Genomic DNA, 22,758 nt, shown 5'->3' on the forward strand with positions numbered 1-22,758 from the left:
TCCTCGGGTTGGAGGGGGCCCACTTCAATATAAACTCGTATACCTGGCTCGCTCATTCTTGGCTATGCACACGTGTCTTTTTATTATTGGCTTTCTTGACATCTATAGACAGAGGATAATCTTATAGGTAAACACTATCTGCCAAAGAAAATCTAGGGCAGAAAACGCATCCGATGACGACTACACTATCCAGTTGGCAATGTCTCGAGCCGGTTGTAACGGAGAATTGGATCGAATCCTTGCACTAGGGTTGGAGAATTATGGATTTTCGAGAATTCAACAGGTATTGCAATGGTTCGGATGCTAAAATGAAACTAGCGCTAATTAGGGGTGAGCACTATTTGTTCCAATTAGGGGTGAGTACTATTAGGTTAAAATAATAGAAAAATCGAATCGGTTTTAGTTTTTTTCAGTTCGGTTTTTTTTGTTTTGGATTAAATCGGTTTGATTATTTTGGTTTTTGATTAATTCGGTTTTTGGTTTCGGTTTTAAGAATTAGGATTTTAGTTAATTGAATTAATCAAATTTTTTATTATTATATGTAATATATAATATATAATATAACATATAATATATTATATATTTATATATTAATATATAATATACTGAAGTTTGATTTCATAATATAATATATTATATGTTATATGTTATAATATACATAATAGAGTATATATTATTAAAATTTGGTTTTAATTGAAATAACCTAAAACTGAACTGAATATTTCGGTTTCGGTTAATTTGGTTTTTATTTTTTTAATTTGATTTTTAAAATTTTGGTTTATTCAATTCAGTTTTTAATCGAATAAACCGAATGCTCACCCCTAGTGCCAACCAAATGATATGTAAGGTCTCTTGTTGGTTTTAGCGGAGATTTAGGATCGAATCCTGCCTGCACCTCGAGGTTATGGGTTAGGGGATTCAAAAGATATAAAAAAACAGACCTACATCTGACTACTTTGATATTCTATAGTATTACTATTAGGGTAGTGTTTGGTTCCGCTTATGTTTATTGAGTAAACGGTGCCACATAGGCACCCCATTAGCAAAGGCTTCATTAATTGCATTTGTACATAAAGATGTTTGCAAAAGCAAACATCGATTTCTTTGCACCTCTTCCATTTCAGGAAGCTTCATTTTGGAGCTTCCTCCAACTAGTAGGTGTTTATTGACACTTTTGCTGATGTGGTGCATGATGGCACCTATGTGTCATAAATGCCCTTGTTAGTTGTTTTTCTCGATTTTGCAACCACACAAATACAAAATATTTATTCAGTAAACGTAAATGAAACCAAACACATACTAGATTATTGTGTAACCTAGTTGTTCAGGCATTGTTCTTGTTTTCTATTTATTTATTTATTTATTTATTTTTATTTATCATAGGGTTGTGTTTGGAAACGATGTAAATGCAAAACAAAAATGTTAATATACATTTATCAACCAAACATATAAACCGGTTGGCTTTTGCATGTATGATTTGTTCTCCTCATTTGGTATGAACATAAATAATGACTTAATGAGTTTACTTTTGCCCACATAGGGAAACTAATGATGTAAATAAACGATGAGTGCACTCTCCATTAAACTCAAAATAGTGCCCCAAATGGTTAGATGGAAAACAATCTAATTGAGCGAATTAAATTAAGTTAAATTACACAAGGCTACTAGGTAAGTTGGAATTTAAAATAAATAACCTGTATTTGTAAATCACATTTTTCTTTTTTCTTGGGGAGGATGTCAAAATGGAATTGGAATTATGGCATCCATTTTATGTGCAATCCACTATACATGCATCCATTGTTAATGAAGCCTATAAGTAGGGGTGGCAAATGGGTGGATTGGGTTGGGTTGGGTTAGGGTTGAATATCAATCCACTCATATTGACTCACCAACCCACCATGACCCATCATTAATCCTAATTAAAGGGTCATAACCCACCCTAATCCTAATCCACCCTGACTCACCTATATTAACTCACTTGACCCATCCATATTGATCATTAACCACCTTCACCCATACTAACCCACCTACCCTCACTTATAAATACAAAAACGGCCCGTATACGCAAAATAATAAAATTTGAGAGACTAATCTCTCTCAAGACTATCACGTGACAAAAGCAAGTCAAGTCAATCCGTATACTCGAAAATGCAAAAAATTGAAGAAAAATCACAAAAAAATACAAAAAAAAACCAAAAAATTGTAGAAAATACAAAAAATACCAAAAATTACAAAAAATACTAAAATTCTTTAAAAACTTCAGAACTTTTGCAGAAAAAATCAGAAAATATGCAAAAAAAACCCAAAAGTTTGTAGGAAATGCATGAAAAACACCAAAAATGCAAAAAAAAAAAACACAAAACATTGTAGAAAATGCAGAAAATACCAGAAAATTTTAGAAAATGTAGAAAAATACCAAAAAATTGCAAAAAAGCAGAAAAATACCAAAAATTTACAAAAGATGCAGAAAATAAAAGAAAAATTGTAGAAAATGCAAAAAAATGCACAACTTTTATAAAAGTGCTTTCGTAAAAGTACTTTTATGAAAGTACTTCTACAAAAGTACTTCTATAAAAATTCTTTCATAAAGTACTTTCATAAAAGCACTTTTATAAAAGTACTTTCATATAAGTGTTTCCGAAAAGTACTTTCATAAAGTGCTTTCATGTAAAAGTACTTTCATAAAGTGCTTTTGTAAAATTACTTTCGTGTAAAAGTGCTTTCATAAAAGTCCTTTTCATAAAATTACTTTATAAAATTGCTTTTGTAAAAGTGTTTTTATATAAAATTGCATGTGAACACGAAAGTTAATAAAATCTATTTTATTTAATTTTTATTCTCAAAATAAAATGTGGCATAATGGTTTGGAAGTGTAATGAGATGTTGGCATGATAGAAGGAGTTCAAATCATTACAATTTCCATTTTTGAGATTTGGCAAGTATAGATAGAGTAGACTTTGACCCAACCCATCCTGACCCTAATGGGTACCCTCAACCCAACTCACCCTAATCCTTTTCCATTGACCCTAATGGGTTGCTTGACCCATATTGACCTACCGATAGATTGGGTGGGTGGGTCAAATGGGTTGGCGTCAAAATTGCTAGCCCTACCTACAAGTAACATAGACTAAAGCCATTGATATTAACCATTTCTCACCATTATCATTCAAAGGGATCACTGATCATGGATAATTTGATTTTTTTATTCACCAACTCATTTGCTCATCTATAAATATACCTTCCACCCCAAACCCATCCCCTTTACTATCATTAATTCAATTGAGTTTTGTTTGACTTCCCATCTCAATCCAAATGAACACAACCCAAGGGAAGAGTAGGCACCTGAACAACTGATTTAGCCCCTTCACCATCATTATTCATTGATATAGTCCATTGCCAATATGATATAACCCATAAGAAAATGGGACACAATCTACCCAAAAGAGCTAAATAGCATGGTTTTCAAAACTGGACCAGACTAGATGGTTGGACCAGAAAAATTGGGAACCGATTAGGTGACTGGTTCCGTTTTTCTCCAAAACTAGATTTTTGCCAAAAAAACGTTTATTTGGTCAACAAGCTGCTAACCCAAGCAGTTGAACTGTTCAAACTGTTCAACGGTTTTGGCCGTTTTTTAATTTTTTTTGTCAAAACAGGCTGACCGTTCGATCCAGGAACCAGACCCCTGACCGGTTCGTTGTCTGGGTTGATTTTAAAAGTCTTGCTAAATAGAGTTAAGGATATGTAGTGTTTATAAAGCATTTACCTTGTTTTTGGTGAAGGTGAGACTGATCTAACAACTGGTACAACAAGATGTGAGATCTAAAAGAAACATGTTTGAGAAACATGATATGATATGAAATTACACAATTGGTACAACAAGGAGATGAATTTCTTACCCAAGACATAACAAATTTTGGAACCTCATATTTAAGAGAGAAAAAAATACAAAAAAGGAACCTGATGAAGGAAGATTTGGCCCGACCTCGTAACCACTCAACACGTGGCAAAGGCAACAGCTCGCCAAGGTGCGAGCTCCGAAAGGAGAAACCAGCGGTCCGAACTCTCTGCAAGGAGCCCGAACTCCCAGTACGGAGCCCGAGCTCTCCCTTAGGCCCCGAGCCTTATGAACACAAAGGGCAACAACCCGAATTGGCCTACCCCATGGTAGTTCGGGCCACACCTCTGTCCGAACTCAAGACTTCGCCTCGCACACCACTCCAGCACTTCGCCCCCAGGACACCGAACTGAAGAAACCGTACCTGACACCGAAGGAGTCCGTACCAAGGGGCGGCGCACCTGACTGACTTAGGATCTGATGCTTGATAGCCACATTCCAACGGCCACCTGCCACTGCCACCTGCCCCCGCCATCTCCAGTTACAGAGACAGCTCCGACAAGGAGCAGTGGCGATTCTGTCCCAGCAGAGGTGATGACACCCGAACTGGCAGAAGCACAGAAGTAATCATACCCGACCTGACAGAAGCCTCGGAGTGAGTGCGCGAAGTGGTTATAAAAGGCTCCCTACCCCCCAAGAACAAGGTATGTGAACTTTGCGCCATCTGGTTTTATCTTGCCTTTGAGAGAATACTAACTTAAGCTTCAGAGCAATCTCATCGGGTTCCCCCCGGAGTTTCCTCATTTTCTCCGTTTCAGGTTCCCTGTAGCTCCATTCAGAGGCAAGGTCGTTGACAGGTAGGATCGGCCGGATTGTGCACCATCAATTGGCGCCATCTGTGGGAAATGCTTCTAAAAGCCCCCCTATAAAACTCTCATAACCTCTTCTTTTTCCAAAAACCCCAACACTCATGGCTTCTTCCAGCAATGCCGGACGTGGCTCAGAGATGAACGCCACCGGGGAACAACTCCAAGTCCCCGTGGTGTGCATCGGACAGTTCACCATCCCCCTTCCGGTGGATGGGATCCCCAGCTTGAATGTGCCACAAGCAGTGGCGCCCGTAAACCTTCCTACCATGAGCATCCCCCTTCCACTCCCTATCGAAACAACTTTTGCTGAACCAATTGTTGTCCCCCTGGCGACCCGCCAGAACCAGTTTGACGACCTGATGCAATGCATGCGGGCAATGCAAGCCCAAATGCAACAATTCCAGCAGCATCAACTCCAGCAACACCAAGTACTGCACCACCTCTCTCAACATCACTATCAGCAACAGTTCCCCCAACTGCCCCTGAATCAGTCACTGCTCCAAAGCCGGTTAAGGCTTCCCCTCAGGGTGGACGCCCTCACCGAGGAGAAGCCTCCCAACTCCAGAACCCCCCTAACAGCTAGGCCTCATCCTCAGGCCAAAGGGAAAGAAAAATCACCCCCGCCTCGCAGCTCGCAGGTGGGTCGGGAAGCTCGCCCGCAAAGTCAGCACCTCGACGCTCCAAGCCTGAGTTCCCGCTCACAGAGAACCGATTCAGCGCCCTAGAAGCAGACTACCAACATTCTGGGCCCATCGAGCTCGGCAACACAGAGGTCAGCAGCGCCAGTACCAGGCCCACTCAGCAACGAAGGCACCGGTGAAGTTGTCGAACTGCCACCCGTGTCCTGCTTGAGCTCAGAGGTAAGAAAGAGACGAGCTTGGATGAGGTAAAAGCTGCCCCAATTCTCTCAGTTCCTTCCTCCCTCGCATCAGAACTCCTGGCAGTCCCCATGCCCAGAGACTTCAAGCTTCCACCTTTGGACAAGTATGATGGGTCCTTTGACCCCAACGACCATGTTGATGCTTTCCAGTCCCAAATGCACCTCGCTAGGGCCAGGGAATCATGCATGTGCGTGGCCTTCACCACCACCTTCAGGGGGTTGCCCGCACCTGGTACAGGAACCTGGCCCCCGGGTCGATAAAATGCTGGGCCCAGTTCGTGCAGGTCTTCACCGCACACTTTTTCACCAGCAAGCGGTGCCCCAGAACCGAGGAAAGCATCTTCGGAGTAGTCCAGAGAGAAGGAGAATCCATCCGGGGCTACATCAAGCGGTTCAATGAAGCGTGCTTGTAGATACCACGATTAGACCCCACGGTGCAGCTCGCAGCGGCCAAGAGAGGAGTAACGCACAAGGAGTTCAAATGGCACATGGTAGCCAGCCAGCCCGCGACCGTGGCCGAATTCCTCAAGCTTGCGGACAAGTTCATGAGAATAGCAGACCAGCCGAAGCGTCGCAACGACAACCTCCGGAAGAGAGGCCAGTTCGGGGAACCATCCATGTGATAGTGGGAGATTCGGTGGTAGCAGGGCGTACTTCGGCAGTGGCCCGGACGTCAGTTCGCGAAGCAGCCTGAGAAGAACAAAACCCTCTAAAGAGGCCAAAGACTGAAGAACCGATCTTCTTTACGGAAGACGATGCACGAGGAGTCCACTACCCCCACGATGACGCACTCGTCATAAAACTAAGGATCAACGACTTCAAGGTTAGGCGCGTACTCGTGGATTCAGGCAGCTCGACAGACATCCTCTTCAAGTCAGCCTTTGACCAGCTACAGTTGTAGAGAAGCGAGCTGAAGCCCGCGAACACTCCTCTGGTGGGCTTCAGCGGAGAGGAAGTTAGGCCCCTCGGGAAAATAATAGTACCTGTGGAAGTCGGCACATGGCCTTTTGCGGTCAGACTCAACCACGATTTCCTGGTGGTCGCGACCCCCTCCCCATACAATGCCATAATAGAGCGGCCAACTACGCATATCCTGTGGGCAGTGGTCTCCACCTACTATTTGGCAATGAAGTTCCCTACAGACTTCGGTGTGGGGGTAGCGCGGGGCGACCAACTTGAGTCTCGCAAGTGTTATGTTGCCGCCCTGAAGGGAAAAACCAAGGCGGGCCGATGACCTTGAACTGGAGCGGCCTACGGAGCAAGGCGAGGAATGAGCTTCGCCCACAGAGGAAACGGTCGCGATCCCGACCTCGACTACGGACTCAGCTCGCACACTACAGATCGGTGCCTCCGTCAAGGAACCTCTACGAACCGAACTGGTGAGTTTTTTACTTCAAAATTTAGATATTTTTGCCTGGTCTGCGGCCGATATGCCCGGTATTGACCCCAGTCTTATAACTCACAAACTTAATACTGACGCTGTAGTCAGACCCATTAGACAGAAGAAACGCAACTTAGCCCCAGAACGCTGGAGGGCGGTCGACGAGGAGATCGAAAAGCTCATCGCAACAGACTTCATAAGGGAAGTTCATTACCCGAGCTGGGTAGCCAACCCAGTGCTGGTGAAAAAGGCAAACGGCAAGTGGCGCATGTGCGTCGACTACACCGACCTGAACCGAGCTTGCCTGAAAGATTGCTTCCCCCTCCCTAGAATTGACCTTCTAGTGGATGCGACCTCGGGACATGAGTTGCTAAGCTTCTTGGACGCCTACTCGGGCTACGACCAAATCAGGATGGACTAGTCCAATGAAGAAAAAACCAGCTTCATAACCGAGTTTGGCCTGTACTGCTACAAGGTCATGCCCTTCGGATTAAAAAATGTTGGGGCGACCTTCCAAAGACTTGTAAATAGGCTGTTTTGGCCCTTAATAGGCACGAAAATAGAATGTTATGTAGACGACATGGTCGTCAAGACGCAATTTTCACAGGAATTAATATAAGACTTAGATTCAGTCTTCAAAATTCTGCGTCAATTTAGCATGAAATTGAACCCAAACAAGTGTGTCTTTAGTGTCACCTCGGGTAAGTTCCTAGGGTACATTGTCAACCGGCGTAGTATTGAAGCCAACCCGGACAAAATAAAGGCCATCCTAGATATGAGACCACCCAGAAAAGTAAAAGAGGTTCAGAGGATAAACGGCCGCATAGCCGCTCTGAGCCGCTTCATGTCCAAATCGGCAGACCGCTGCCTGCCTTTCTTTAAAGCAATCAAAGGCAAAGGGTTCGAGTGGACCCAAGACTGCCAGCTCGCGTTCGACGAGTTAAAAAATTACCTCGCTACTTTGCCGATCTTAGCCCGACCCGAGGAGGGCGAAGTCTTGGAACTGTACCTCTCGGCAAGCGATGAAGTGGTCAGTTCGGTAGCATACACAGATAGAATAGCTAGCATACGCACTGGTAGTAGCAGCTTGGAAACTTCGCCCGTATTTTCAGGCTCACACTATCATCGTCATGACTGACAAACCTCTGAGAAAAGTCTTACTCAAGCCCAAGGTTTCTGGTCGGCTGACGAAATGGGCCATCGAACTCAGCGAGTACGACCTCCAGTACAAGCCATGAACTACTATTAAGGCCCAAGCCTTAGTAGATTTTATCATCGAATGCACGTTCAGCCTCGAAGTCCCCAGGCTGGTCGAGCCCGAGATCCCCAGTTCAGGTGAGCACGGAGTTCCCAAGCCAATAGAGTCTGATCCCCGTGAAGTAGTAGCCAGTGTGGCATCTCTCCTGGTTAGGACAAACGCGAACTGGGATGAGGAGCCCTGGATCCTTCACGTAGATGACTCCTTGAACCAACAGGGCAGTAGGGCCGGAATAGTACTACGCGGCCCAGGTGGCACGAAATTGGAATACGCACTACGCTTTGATTTCACAGCATCCAACAACGAGGCGGAGTACGAGGCACTAGTAGTCGGACTGAACCTAGCGCAAAGCATAAGGGCAAAGCACATAGTTATCTGCAGCGATTACTAGCTTGTAGTCAACCAAGTTACGAGCAAATACGAAGCGCACAAGCTGACTATGATCGTATACTTGGCAAAAGTAAAGAGACTCTGCTCAACTTCTAGTCACACTTCATCATGCAAATACCGAGGTCAGAGAACACTGAGGCCGACGCCCTGTCTCGGTTAGCCAGCACGAGTCACAACACCATGAGAACCGTGTACATAGAGGACTTACCTCGGCCTAGCATTCTCGGTGGGGCAGAGGAGGTCGCTTCCGTCCTTGAAGCAGAGCTGAGTTGGATCGACCCACTCGTGAGCTTCTTGCTAGATGGAACCCTCCCTACGGACCGCAATGCAGCCAAGAGGGTGCAGTGCCAAGCAGCCAAATACGTCATAATAGACGAACGGTTGTACCGACGGTCCTACACGCTGCCCTACCTGCACTGCTTGTGACCTACCGAAGCCGAGCTCGTGCTCTACGACACTCATGAAGGTCTGTGCGGCGGACACTTGGGAGGCAGAGCCCTCGCTCAAAAGGCACTTCGACAAGGGTACTACAGGCCAACGATGAAGGTAGAAGCCGTAGAGCTCGTCAGAAAATGTGACAAGTGTCAGAAGCATGCCAATATCCACCATCAGCCTACTGCCGACCTCAAGTACCTCACCAGTCCATGGCCCTTTGCGTAATGGGGCATCGATCTCCTGGGGCCATTCCCGCCAGCAACAGGTGGGAGAAAGTTCCGAGTGGTGGCAGTAGATTACTTCACAAAATGGATAGATGTTGAACCTCTAGCAACAGTTATAGCCCAAAACATACATAACTTCTTTTGGAAGAACATAGTGTGTCGCTTCGAACTACCTCGGGTACTGATCTCCAACAACGGCAAGCAGTTCGAGGATATCAAGTTCCAAGAATGGTGCCAAGATATGGGAACTCGTCAGAACTTCACATCGGTCACACACCCGCAAGCAAACGGTTAGATAGAAGTAATGAACAGAGCCATCCTCCACGGATTGAAAGCACGACTAGACCGAGCTAAAGGGTTATGGGCGGACGAGCTACCAAGTGTTCTATGGGCTCACCGAACTATGGAAAAAACCGCCACGGTAGAGACCCCTTTTAACCTCACTTACGGCACTGAAGCGGTAAATCCTGATGGAAATCAAAATACCTACACTGCGACTAGAAGCATATGACGATCAGACAAACGGAGACGAGTTATGTACCAACCTCGACCTACTGGATGAGGTAAGAGACCTCGCGCACATCCGGACAGCGGCCTACCAGCAAAAAGTAGCTCGGTACTACAATGCTAGAGTAAAGAAGCGGAGCTTCCGCGTCGGCGACCTGGTTCTCCGTAAGATCAAGGTGCCCGAACCCAGCGTAGGCAAACTTGGACCAAATTGGGAAGGGCCCTACAGAGTAAAGAGAGCGCTCGAGGGGCATACGAGCTTGAAACCTTAGAGGGCAAACAAGTACCTCGAGCGTGAAACATCGTCAACTTAAGGCGATACTACCTATAGACCACCAAGCGAAGTGGACAAAATCGCTACCAGCGCCTAAGGGCTAGGATGCCGAGCTAACAAAGGAACCTCGGCATAGGCAAGCAAAGAAAAGTGTCAGCAAAGGCTCAGGTGAAGCGGAGACAACGAACTGATAGGGACATCGGCATCTCAGAGACTAAGTATTAAACATCAAAACAGGCCGTGTGAGTGCAGTAACCCGGGCAAGAAACAGATCAGGCATATGGTCAGTTCGGTAAATACGGTCCGTTTGGGAGAAAGAACAACCAACACTTAACCATAAGAAAGTCATTCCATTTCAAAATAAAAGTGTACATTTCACAATATATATATATATATATATATATATATATCGAGCTCACAGGCCCGGAGGTACTTATTCTTCATCAGAAGGCACTTCAACAACACCCGAAAGTCCTACCTTGCCCTCGGAGTCCAGCTCACCATCAGCAACGTCGGCCATCTCCTGAGTAATGCGCGAAGTGGATATCGCACTAATATCAAGCTCGGGGTATGTATTCTGAATCATCCATCGACTTAGTTTAAAGCCCTTTTTGTACGAGTTCACCATCAGGTCATCAAAGCGCGGTGAGGCGATGTATTCATCGACGACCTTCTTCTTAGCATCCTCAATCCCTTGGGAAAAGATCTGTGTCCTCTCCCTAATGTCCTCTTGAAGGTATTCAACCTGATGCTGCAAATCCAGCCTCAGGTCCACCATATGCTTCACAACAACTCCCATGGCCTTGGCATCTCTCTGAGACTTCGCCTGCCTGGTCAGTGTAGCACGAGCAGCCGCCTCAGCAGCTCGGGAAGTCGCCTCGGCAGCATAGAAAGCCTCTTCGACAGCTCGCGCCTGCTTCGATCTCCTCTCCACTTGGGCCGCCAAGGCATGGATAGAAGAGTTCACCTAGCAAAAGAAAAGAACAAGTGATTAAAAGAACGACAACGAGAGGGATAAAAGCAAAGAAGTCCGACAAGAAATCTGACTTACCACCATGGCATGAGTGGCAGCACGACAGGCCACCTGGTTCAAAGGAAGATCGGTCCACGCCGCTACCTCCTCAGGGTAAGTGGCCTCCCTACTCTTCTGAAGAGCGTGGTTCGGCGACAACACGCTCCTAAATTCCCCTTGGGCTCCCGAGCCTGAGGGCCTAGCTCGCGTATAAGCAGACCTAGAGTAAGCGGGAGCACCAGAGTAAGCGGGAGCCCCCGTGTAAGTAGTCTCGGCATAAGGGGCCCCTGCCGTTTCTTGAATTGGAGGAGCCATCTCGGGCTCCTTGGGCGGATCCTCTGACGGGTAGTCAGGTACCTCGGGCTCCGCATTTTGGGGCAGCTCGGCACGAGTTCGTTTGGCGACTCGCTTCCTCCTCTTCATGCCTTGAAACAGGTGCCCACCACAAGTCCTTTCTGAGTCCATCACACCTGCAAAAAGAGTTTGGCATTAGAAAAAACAAAAGAACAGAGCAAAACAAAAAACCTCTGAGTAAGGAACCTACCCGAACTCAGGCTGGCCGTAATGAGCTTGGCCTCCATCAGATACTGATGGCATTTTAGCCCAAGCCATGCCCATTGTCGGAGGCCCTTCACCGTCTCTTTATCAAGCGTAACACCGAAGTCAGGGGTGGCCATCCCCCACCCGGTCGGAAATAGCCACCCCGATACACTTCGCACCCCGAAGAAGTCCCGCTTCCACATCGGGACTTTGTTGGGAAGTTCATGTAAGAGCTTAAAACCTGGGCAAGGAGACAGGTAATACGCCCGCCTACGCCCGGGAAGGGGACCCGCTTGCTTCTTAAGCATTAAAATAGAAGAGAAGATCTCCAAGTCTAAAGGAAAGCACTGTTCGCAAATATAGGGAAATTGTCCCCACCAAGTTACGAATGGAGTTCGGGTGAAGTTGGCCGACAGTAACGCCGAAGAGGTTCATGACCTCGACAAGGAGGGGGTGGAAAGGCAGTCGCAGCCCCGTAGTGAGTTGCTCCCAGAATATCACGATCTCTTCAGGACCATGTTCCCAAGGAAAGCTACCCGAAGGTATGAAGTAGGCGTACTCCCCAGGCAAGTTGTAATAGGTAATAAGGGATTGGAGCCCCTCAGGCGTCATGGTCGAGGGACCAAACTTGTCTAATGTCCGACCTCGACGAGAGGTGGACGCCAAACTACCCGAGGCGACTCGGCCTATGGGTTCGAACTCTTCCTCGAGCTCTACCTCCGGTTCGCTAGGACCATCAGGGGATGCAACTCGGTTCGTAGAACTTGCATCTGACCCACTTGAAGAACCGTCTAAGCTATCCGAGCTAGACATCGAGGAGAGAAGATGGATTCCAGGAAAGTACTCACCCAGATAAAGGCTTGAACGGACTACGGGAACTTGAACACGAGCAAAAAACCTTAAATGCGAACTAAAAGCTTGGACGCGAGCTGAAACTTGGACGCGAGCTCAAGAAGCAAAGCGCAGAAGTGACAAAAGCATATGGGGTTCCCCATTATTTATACCCGCCGTAACCAAGAATCAACGACTCAGATCAAAGCCAATCCGATGGCCCATAGCCGCGCTTACGTCTCCTGAGACCAAGACGTGACTGGCCACACATCTCTCGAAACTGACCGCACGTCTCCTCATATTAAAGGCGACAGTGGCACATTTTCAAATTTGAAAAGACGCTCACTGTCGCATTTCCCAGCGGCGCGCTTTTTGAATTTTGAAATAAGGCGCGCGTTGTCACGTCTCCCAGTGGTGCGCTTTTTGAATTTTGAAATAAGGCGCACGTTGTCACGTCAGTCAGCATTTGTAGGAAGATCGACGCATCTCCCGTCTTTTGGGCGCTCGAGAAAACCAAAAGAATCCTGGCGACGCACCTCGCACTAGCAGTCAACCGATTCGAAGTACGGGATAAATCCACCCGCCACCTCGCGAACTCCCCGTGCCAGGGCAAGACCCTTAGCATGACGAGTGGGGGGCAATTGATGAAGGAAGATTTGGCCCGGCCTCGTAACCACTCAACACGTGGCAACGGCAACAGCTTGACACAACAGCTCGCCAAGGCGCGAGCTCCGGAAGGAGGAACTAGCGGTCCGAACTCTCTGCAAGGAGCCCGAACTCCAAGTACGGAGCCCGAGCTCTGCCTTAGGCCCCGAGCCTTATGAACACAAAGGGCAACAACCCGAACTGGCCTGCCCCATGGCAGTTCGGGCCACACCTCTGTCCGAACTCAAGACTTCGCCTCGCACACCACTCCAACACTTCGCCCCCAGGACACCGAACTGAAGAAACCGTACCTAACACCGAAGGAGTCCGTACCAAGGGGCGGCGCACCTGACTGACTTGAGATTTGATGCTTGACATCCGCATTCCAATGGCCACCTGCCCCCGCCATCTCCAGTTACAGAGACGGCTCCGACAAGGAGCAGTGGCGGTTCTGTCCCAGTAGAGGTGATGACATCCGAACTGGCAGAAGCACAGAAGTAATCGTACCCGACCTGACAGAAGCCTCGGAGTGAGTGCGCGAAGTGGTTATAAAAGGCTCCCTACCCCCCAAGAACAAGGTATGTGAACTTTGCGCCATCTGGTTTTATCTTGACTTTGAGAGAATACTAACTTGAGCTTCAGAGCAATCTCACCGGGTTCCCCCCGGAGTTTCCTCATCTTCTCCGTTTCAGGTTCCCTGTAGCTCCGTTCAGAGGCAAGGTCATTGACAGTTAGGACCGACCGGATTGTGCACCATCAGAACCTCATATGCCTTAGATTTGATATAAGAAAAGATAAATCCAAACATGAAGAGGCATTTTTTACCCTCTCAGAGGAAAAACACAATAATGGACCATTATTTCCTTAGTCACTGCCTTCACCGTTTGATCATTTGCAGCAAATCTGGTCTTGCTTTGAACGAGACATGAGATCTGAAATAAAAAAAAAAGAAAACCTAAACTGAGGGAAAACAAATAGATCTAATCAGATTTGAGATTGCAATTGGTGGGAAAATATTAAATCTCACAAGATCTGAAATGGATTGTAAAGAAAATTTTTCGTTGAGTGAAGGCACCTTCAGATGTTGTTTCCAAGGCTTTTAAAACCGACCTGGGCAACAAATTGTTCAAGGGTTCGATTCTTGGGTCAAACAGTTTGATCATTCAAACCGAATGGATGACCCATTCTGTCAAAAAAATAAAAAAATTACAAAAAAATAAAAAACGGTCAAAACCACTGAATAGTTCGAATGGTTAGACCGGTTCAACTGCCTGAGTCAGCAATTTGCTGACCAAATCAACATTTTTTTGGCAAAAATCCGGTTTTGGGGAAAACAAAATCAGTCACCTGACTGGTTCCCAATTTTTCCGGTCCGGTTTTGAAAACCATGGTTGTTTCCAGAAATCATTGGTGGCATGTTCAGTAGATCAAGTAGTCAATGGCCAGTGAAGTAACACGAAGAAGTAGAGGGGGAAATGGGTTACTTGTTTCCTTCAATGGAAGAGGGGAAATGTAAACATTATGCTGTAAATCGAGGTAATCTTTGAGAGTGTGTAGTTTTACCTCTTTAATCGAAGCATTCTCATGCTCTAACCAAATGGTGCAAAAACCAAATTGAGGTGCATAATAGCATCGATTTGGCATTTGCATTGTTTCCAAACACAACTTAAGGAAATTCCTATTTCAGAATAATTCTCTTATTTATTATTCGTAAGAAACAAGTATCTATTTGGAAAAATGATCATGAGGAAAATACTTCTATTCTATAGATGCTTTTTATCATGCTTCTGCAAGAAGAAGAAGAAGAAGAGGAATGACAGCATTTTCATAAACTCATTAAACCAGTGATTTTGGTAAAGATAAATCGTTCCATTTCTCCCATGAAGAAGAAAGGAATTTACAATGAAAAATCTCTTATTTTGGCCAAGATTAATGTTTTAAGTCTTAATTTTTTTTATATGTAAAATAAAAATAATATTTTATATTTATATATATTTTTTAATTTTATAGGAAGCTTAGCTTACAATTAAGCTCAAGCTTGTAAGCTTTTGAGTCAAACCGAACTTGAGCTCAACTCTCTAGCTCTAACTGAGTTCAAGCATCATGGCTTTTTGATGAGCCAAGCTCAAATAGCCAAACATTTGGCTTGGCTTGGCTTGAATCCACTCCTTCTTATGCCCTAATCTTTTTTTTAGTTGTAATGTTTTTTTTTCTTGAAATAAACAATGTAAATTGCCTCTAACATGGATTCTCCTTATATGTGTTCGTAAAACTTAAGAGACGAGACAATGTGAAACACACATGTTCATAAATTCTGATTTCTTAGAAATGAGGTTTTTGTTATTTCTTAACTCATCGTAAGAAGCTTATTTTAGAATGAGAATAATAAAATGTTTCTTGTAATTTTAACCTCCAAACCTGTTTTTCTTTTGGAAAATGCAAGGAGCAAGAAATATGTTACTTTGGAATGATGCTAAATGGGGCCTAAGTTGTGGACTTTATAAGATTGATCTTATTTAAGGGAATGTAACAAGATTTAATAAATCAAATCTTTATAATTAAATGGAATTATGGTATGTTGACATCTTTTACCCATTTTTTAATTAGAGACATATCTTGATTTCTCCAAATCGATTTAAGGCAAAATTATAGTGCATTTTATAAAAATTGTTACACCATAAATCAAATATAAATAATAGGGGTGCTAATTTGTGTTCTTGTGTTATGTGGAGGTAGAAATATTTGAATATATGGGTCCACATGAACATGGCACGATTAATTAATCGTGTCAATTTTTTTAACATACATGATCTATTTATTATATATTTAATATAATACGATCCATATAACATAAAATAAAAATGATTAATCTTTAATAATAAATAAATTTAAATAATAAAATAAATATTTAATAATTCATTACCTAAATAAATTTATAAAGACTATCCAATGTCATACTTACATTCTATTATACTATTATGGTATAACACACACACACACCCATCCACACATTATCTAATAAAAACTTTGGGGCATAAATAAGTAATTTTTAAGTTAGGTGAATCGATTTGAAATTGATGCATTTATTAATTATATTATACAAGTTGATATAAAAACTCACTAACTTTGTTTTGTATTTTAGTTATATTCATGTATTGTGTCAAACAATTAAGATGAATCCAAACCCACTAACTTTATTTTATATTTTAGTTATATTCATGTATTGTATCAAACAATTAAGATGAATCCAAACCCACTAACTAATTTTGTTTTGTATTTGAGTCATGTTCATATGTTATGCCAAATATTGCTAGTATTAGTAAATATGCGAATAATAAAATAATACATTATAATTAACTTAATATTGTTTAAACCTATAATGATAAGTACATTTTGTGAAATATAAAAGTAACCTTTGTGAAATACTAACCAATGAAAAGTAAGTGGACCATGTGATATCTTTAATGTGAATTAATGAACAATAGGTACTTATATGATGCTTTTAACAGGATTATTTAATTGATTAAAATATTGATATAATTTAGTTTTAAAATTTTAATTTTTTTTTGTAGTTAAATACTTTATAAGATACTATAATTCAAATACAATAAGCGAATTATAAAGCAATACGTCATAATGACATCTTTAATATTGTTAAAGTCTTTAATGATAAACATATCTTATAAAACATGAAAGTAACATTATAAAATGTGTGTAAGAGTATTAAGTGGGGTAAAACAATCATATTTTTAAAGATGATGTAGTATATGTAGTACCAATTTGTTCTGAGTTTAAGATGGTTTTGGTTGAGTGATTGTATGAAAGATTGATCTTTCTATTGTGTACTAATGTGTGGGAATTAAACTGAAATAATATCAAGGGTTAATTAATGACATATTTTAAATCAATCTTATTTATTAAAAATTGGTGTCACTTAAGAGATTTGGTGTTATGAAACAATATTTGTTTGGTTGAGCATTTTTTTAGAAAAAAAAAACATTTTCGTAAATAACATAATAAAAATTAAGAAAACCATGGTTTGAGAAAACATATTTTTTGGTGTTTTCTCATTTTTATATCAATGTTAGTAATGCTTTGCTAACATGTTATTGAAAAACACCTAACAGTTTTAAGTAAAAAAATGGTATGTTTTTTAGAAAATATTTTCTTTATTTTAGTAAGATATTTACATTTTATAGTCTAATATTTATAACGTTATTATTTGTTTATTTACTTTTTTTATTGTTTGCTTAAAACATCTTATAACTTTGTTATTAAAGCATTATTTATCTCAGTAGAAACACTTGCCTAAATAAGTATCAGTATTCTTTTATCCATTGGGTAAGTTGTACAATGATCATTTTATCTAAAAAATAACTATTAAAATGAAATTATTGTCTCATTATGCATTAGCAAATTCATGTGTGGATGAATAAATGAACTAGGTTAGTTTTAGGAGGGTATTATTTGTCCAAGTAAATGAGCTATTTGAAAATCATTTTTTCTGTAGGATACACTAATATCAAAATACGATGCATATTTGTATCTATTTATGTGAAAAAGTATATTATTTTCTTGAAATAAATCTTATTAAGTGATAACATTACTTAATATGCTTGGAATTGCGATTCCATAATATATCCTTGGCCACGTGTTTATTTATTATTATAATATAATTGAAGGTAATGTGTAAAATTTTTTTTTAGTTGTAATTTATACTGGCGAGGGGCACCCATGCTAAGAATGAATAATTGGGAGAGTAAAAAATGAAGAAAATTGATAGTGATAGTCCCAATTCTTAATTATTCGTAACAGAAATACAAAGAGGTGTCAGTTACAAATTTTTGAAGGATAAAGATAGATTATTCATTATAAAAAGAAATAATTGCAACCTAACTAATATAGCGGAGGGAGCCCGTGCTAAGCATGGGCGAGAAGAGTGTCAGTTACAAGTTATTTACATTTACCTAATCAAATTATGTTATGTACTTTAAAAAGATAAAAAATGTATAATTATTAGAAAAAATCTATTTATATTTTCTTTCATTTAAAATAAAGAATGATTTCATAGATGATCAAATTCAAATGTGAAATTGAAAAAAAAAATATTGGACTATCTAAAGAATAATTCATCCAAGTACAAACAGTTATCTAGTACAAGGGGTCTATTGTCAAAGGCATGAATATAGGTAAGGGACAAACCATCAATGTGAAATCGATTTGTAATTTATGTGAATAATACAAGTTTTTCTTGCAAAATTTTATTATGAAGGTGCATAAGCTAGGAGGTGTCCAAGTTGTCCAAATTGATTTTTGATTTGGTCAAGGTCCAACCCAACACCGGTCTATTGAAACCCTAGTTGTACATGGATATGGACAAGTCTTTTTACACGATTTGAGTAGTAATAGAACAATTTAAAGAAATAAGGGAAATTTTAATAGTCAAATGGTAGGTAATAAAATCGCAATATGCCAATAAACCCCTTTCAAGTATTCAATTTTAAATAGCAAGTAATACAATAGCAATTAAAATTACAATGTTTCAATAGCGCTTAGTTATTTTTATTAAAATTAGGGACCAATTAGTTGTATAACACACAATAACAATGTGATTTAATTGGTCATTCTTAAATTTTGAAATATCCAAAAGGACGTTATATTTAGGTCTTCATAGTAATAAGTTTATTGTATAATATTGCATGCACTTATTCTTACAATCAGTCCACTATATCCACACAACGGAAGATGTGAATAAAATTTATAAACAACAACAATGTAATTTACTTGCTCGTTCTTAAGTATTATGAAACAACTTTTTGAGTTAGGTTTTTTAAGTATCATTTTATGTAAACCTTCTTGTTAATTCGATCGTCACTCATCTTGTGATAGACAAAGAATTTTTTAACTTGTACAATTGTTTAACATGGTTATAGTCTGAATTACATTTGATGACATCAAGTTAGAGACATGTTCTTCCAGATGCTTCTTGGCATCTTCTCTACCAACATTTGCAACCAATAGATATCTTCTCTGGTTGCAGCTCATCTTCCTCCTAAACCACCTTATTGTATTTGATTGCCAAATTTGACATATCCTACTCATCACACAACGAAGTGAATCATAAGAGGGGTGTCAAAGTAGATCTTCCAAAAATCTATGGAAAAAAATTTTGATTCTATAAGATGTAATAGATAGGAGCCTCTGACATGTGCATCTTATTATCTAATAAATTCATTTCTTCCCATAGTACCCTGCTAAACAGATGTCAAGAGTTAACAATTAGTACAAAAACTATGCATGGTACATATGATAGCAGTGGAGCAAAAGAGAACGAAGCCAGGAGAGGAAACCTCCCCTTACTTGAACAATTTACTCATTAGTTTTGGTAAAGTTGGGATCTCTGCCAATTGCTATAGTGTCAGTCTACCAATCCACTTCTATAAGTTAAATAACATTTTGTCATCAATTTCATTCTTCCTATGGGTATTGAGTAGTAATGCCTATTCAATCCATGGATCAAAGCCTGAAAATAATAGTTGACATGATTACTCCAACTCACACTTCAATTTTCAGAGTAAAAGTTGCTCATCTCTATCTTCTCAAAAGACATATAACTTCTCAAAAACAATTTTGAAAATATAATGCCAAAAGTCATATAAATTCATATTCATTGTTTAGATATTATATGTAAAGACTTGTATGAGATATCATTTTCTTTTGAAGTAGCCACAAATTGATACATAATGAAGTTGTTACAAATTGATATAGAGATACATAAAGATCACGTTTTGATGGTGGTATACTACAACCTCAAGCCTTTTGAAATAAAATAGAAAGGGAATGAAAAGTTGTATATCCATATAGAGACACATCAACATCAATATTTGATAATGGTTCACTCAGATTTCCACTTCAAATACAAAATAAGAATGAACTAGTGTTAGAAAGGTGCCAATATGGCTGAAGAAAATAATTTAAAAACAATAATTGATCTATTCATATAATCACTATAGCAACCCAAAACCAAATCCCTATAAAATCAAAACCATAACCATAATAAAGTGAACTAAAACTTTATTTTCTTTCTACATATAATCACAAACTAAAAAGGCATAGTAAGAAAATAATTCTAGAAAGTGATGAATACAAAGTATAAGCGATGTACCAATTTTTCTACAGTGAGACCTTAGACTCAGGATGTGACAACCAGGTCCATATACTAAGATTTTTTATAAAACAGTTGTTCGATTATTCATTTATTTCATCTGATATCATATACGTCAAGGAGGTCCCAAGTTATGTGGTTACTTTAGCCTCACTAAGAAGAGCATTTTCTAGTAATGCTCAGTGAATAACAAATTGACAAAAAAAATTATGATAATTGTCGCACACTTTTTGAAACTCAAAGATAAATAATCATGAATGCATTCATGACATTTGATTTTTTAACGATTATCACCAATGGAAAAATGTCCACTGCACTATAGCCAAAGCAATGAACTCGAAGCCCAAGTGGAAAAGGGAAAAACAAAGAACAAAACCATACTAATTCCTACTCCACCTCAAACAAAAACATAGGTTGGGAGCTTTGTCCCAAAATGAAGGAAGAAGAAGAACTCTACCAAGGCAACCCCCATATCAAGAATTTATTATGGCTTGTTGTTGTTGCTCTCCGATGGCATGGATTTGGGTTTGTTGCTCTCCAAAAAAAGGATGAACCCTCCATCGTTAAACCCCAACAAAGAAAAAAATATCCACAAAACCCTTGGAAATCAGTTTTAGGGTAGCTCAAAATCACTTTCAGTGACAAAGAAGACATTGATTGAGAAGAAATCCTTTATAGTGATAGGACAATGACAATGGAGATACGAAGGAGAGAGGAAATCACTCCTTCAACCTAGAGAGAAAATCACTTCTCTCGAACAGAGAGAGAAAGAGATGAGGCAAGAAAATCACCCAAGAAGAACTCAGAAAGAAACCCCTTGAACAAACTGCTCTTGCAACCCAGACCTAGATTGAACCAGTAGAGAAAAACCCTAACATTGAAACTATGAACCTGTGGCTAATCAAAGAGAAGAAGCCTTGTCTTCATCCCTATCTTTTCACAGAGCTTGAACTGCTGGAGAGAAACCTTGAACCTTCGAACCTATGAAAACCAAAGGGGGGACTCATCTTACTTGATGAACAAAGAATAAAAGAGCAAAAAGCATACCATAATCTCTCTAAGAGATCTCAAGAAGGTGATGCACAACCTCGAAATCGAAACTTCCACAGACCTTGCACTGCAAACATCACCGAAAAACAATGAGAGATTAGAGAACCCTAATAGAAAGAGAACAACGAAGAAGAAGGAGAGGAACGATACTCCATTGTTGCTGAATAGAAAAACTCTAAAGCAGATTTGTAGAAAACATAATAAACATAACCATAAAGCTTATTCCAAATGACCGACATCCTTGAAGTGGATACTCAAAACAACCTCAAAGAAGAAGAAGGCGACACAGGAAAATATCTGACTACAAAGGCCAAGATTAGCTACCGTCGAACAACAATGCCTTAATAGACGAAGAAATCCCTCACCTCTGTAAATGAAGATATCCCTCGCAACCTTGGAAAGCTTCAAGCTTCTCTCAACAAAAGAACAAACCCATGGCTTCCTCGGCAAAGGGAACCATTTAATATGAGCAATGGGTTCGAGATCACAATGGAACACATGCCACAAGGGTCATAGTTCACGCTGGGTCACTTAGCGTCGGGTCTTATCACATCTACAGGTGAATACTTGATTACAGAGGCCAAGATTAGCTACTATCGAACAACAATGCCTCAACAGACGAAAAAATCCCTCGCCTCAATAAATGAAGATATCCCTTGTGACCTTGGAAAGCTTTAAGCTTCTCTCAACAGATGAGCAAACTCATGGCTTCCTCAGCATGGCAACCGTTTAACGTGAGCAATGGGTTCAAGATCATAGTGGAACACGTGCCACAAGGGTCGTAGTTCACGTTGGGTTACTCAGCGTCGGGTCTTATCACATCTACAGGTGGGTCAATCTCAGTGTTGGGATACCCCATCGTCGGTGAAGAGGCAGGTAAACCTGAGACCTCTCGGGTCTGTGAAGAGAGAGGGAAAGACAGTCAAGGGAGACAAGCTTCTCCTCGGGTGAAGTCTAGAGAGAGACAAAGGAGGTCTGTGAAAATATGGAGGAGAGAGAGAGCCGATGAGGGGAAGGGTGAGCCAAGAGAGATATGGAGGAGGGATACATGTTGTCATTTGAATGCAGCACATGTTGAAAGAGAAGCCATTCAAACCAACACAGACCCTAAAATTAGAAACCAGAAAATAAATAAATAAATAAAGGGAATGCGAAGTACCTGGAAGAGAGTTCATCAACGTTCCTCTCTTCTGCCTCTTCAGTCGTAGCCGTCAAGTTTGGACTTTTCGACACGTTATCAGGCTCGCTTTACGTCTGTTGTAAGAAAAAGGCTTGTGGAGGAAGCCATGCTTGATGGAGGTTTTAGAGAGGGGTAAGGAAGGACACGTGTTGGATGCAAAGGGGGTTATTGTACACCCCGAAATGCTTTAAGTATATAAGTTAGACTAGTGAATGACCCCTTACTAATCGAAGAGAAATTTTGAAACTATTTGATAATGCCAATTATATAAATTCGTGG

General features: G+C 41.0%; 1 long non-coding RNA gene across 1 annotated transcript; it reads right to left on the reverse strand.

Annotated features, from left to right (window-relative positions):
- Positions 1-18,937: 18,937 nt before the first annotated feature.
- Positions 18,938-22,399, reverse strand: LOC104603540 (uncharacterized). The gene is made up of 2 exons (XR_016082392.1): positions 21,665-22,399; positions 18,938-21,366 (listed from the first exon to the last, which is right to left on the reverse strand). It is a non-coding gene; the product is annotated as an uncharacterized LOC104603540 (long non-coding RNA).
- Between the last annotated feature and the right edge of the window lie 359 nt (positions 22,400-22,758).

This window comes from Nelumbo nucifera, chromosome 2, assembly GCF_055504915.1.
Source record: "Nelumbo nucifera cultivar China Antique chromosome 2, China Antique-T2T, whole genome shotgun sequence".
Classification (NCBI taxonomy): domain Eukaryota; kingdom Viridiplantae; phylum Streptophyta; class Magnoliopsida; order Proteales; family Nelumbonaceae; genus Nelumbo; species Nelumbo nucifera.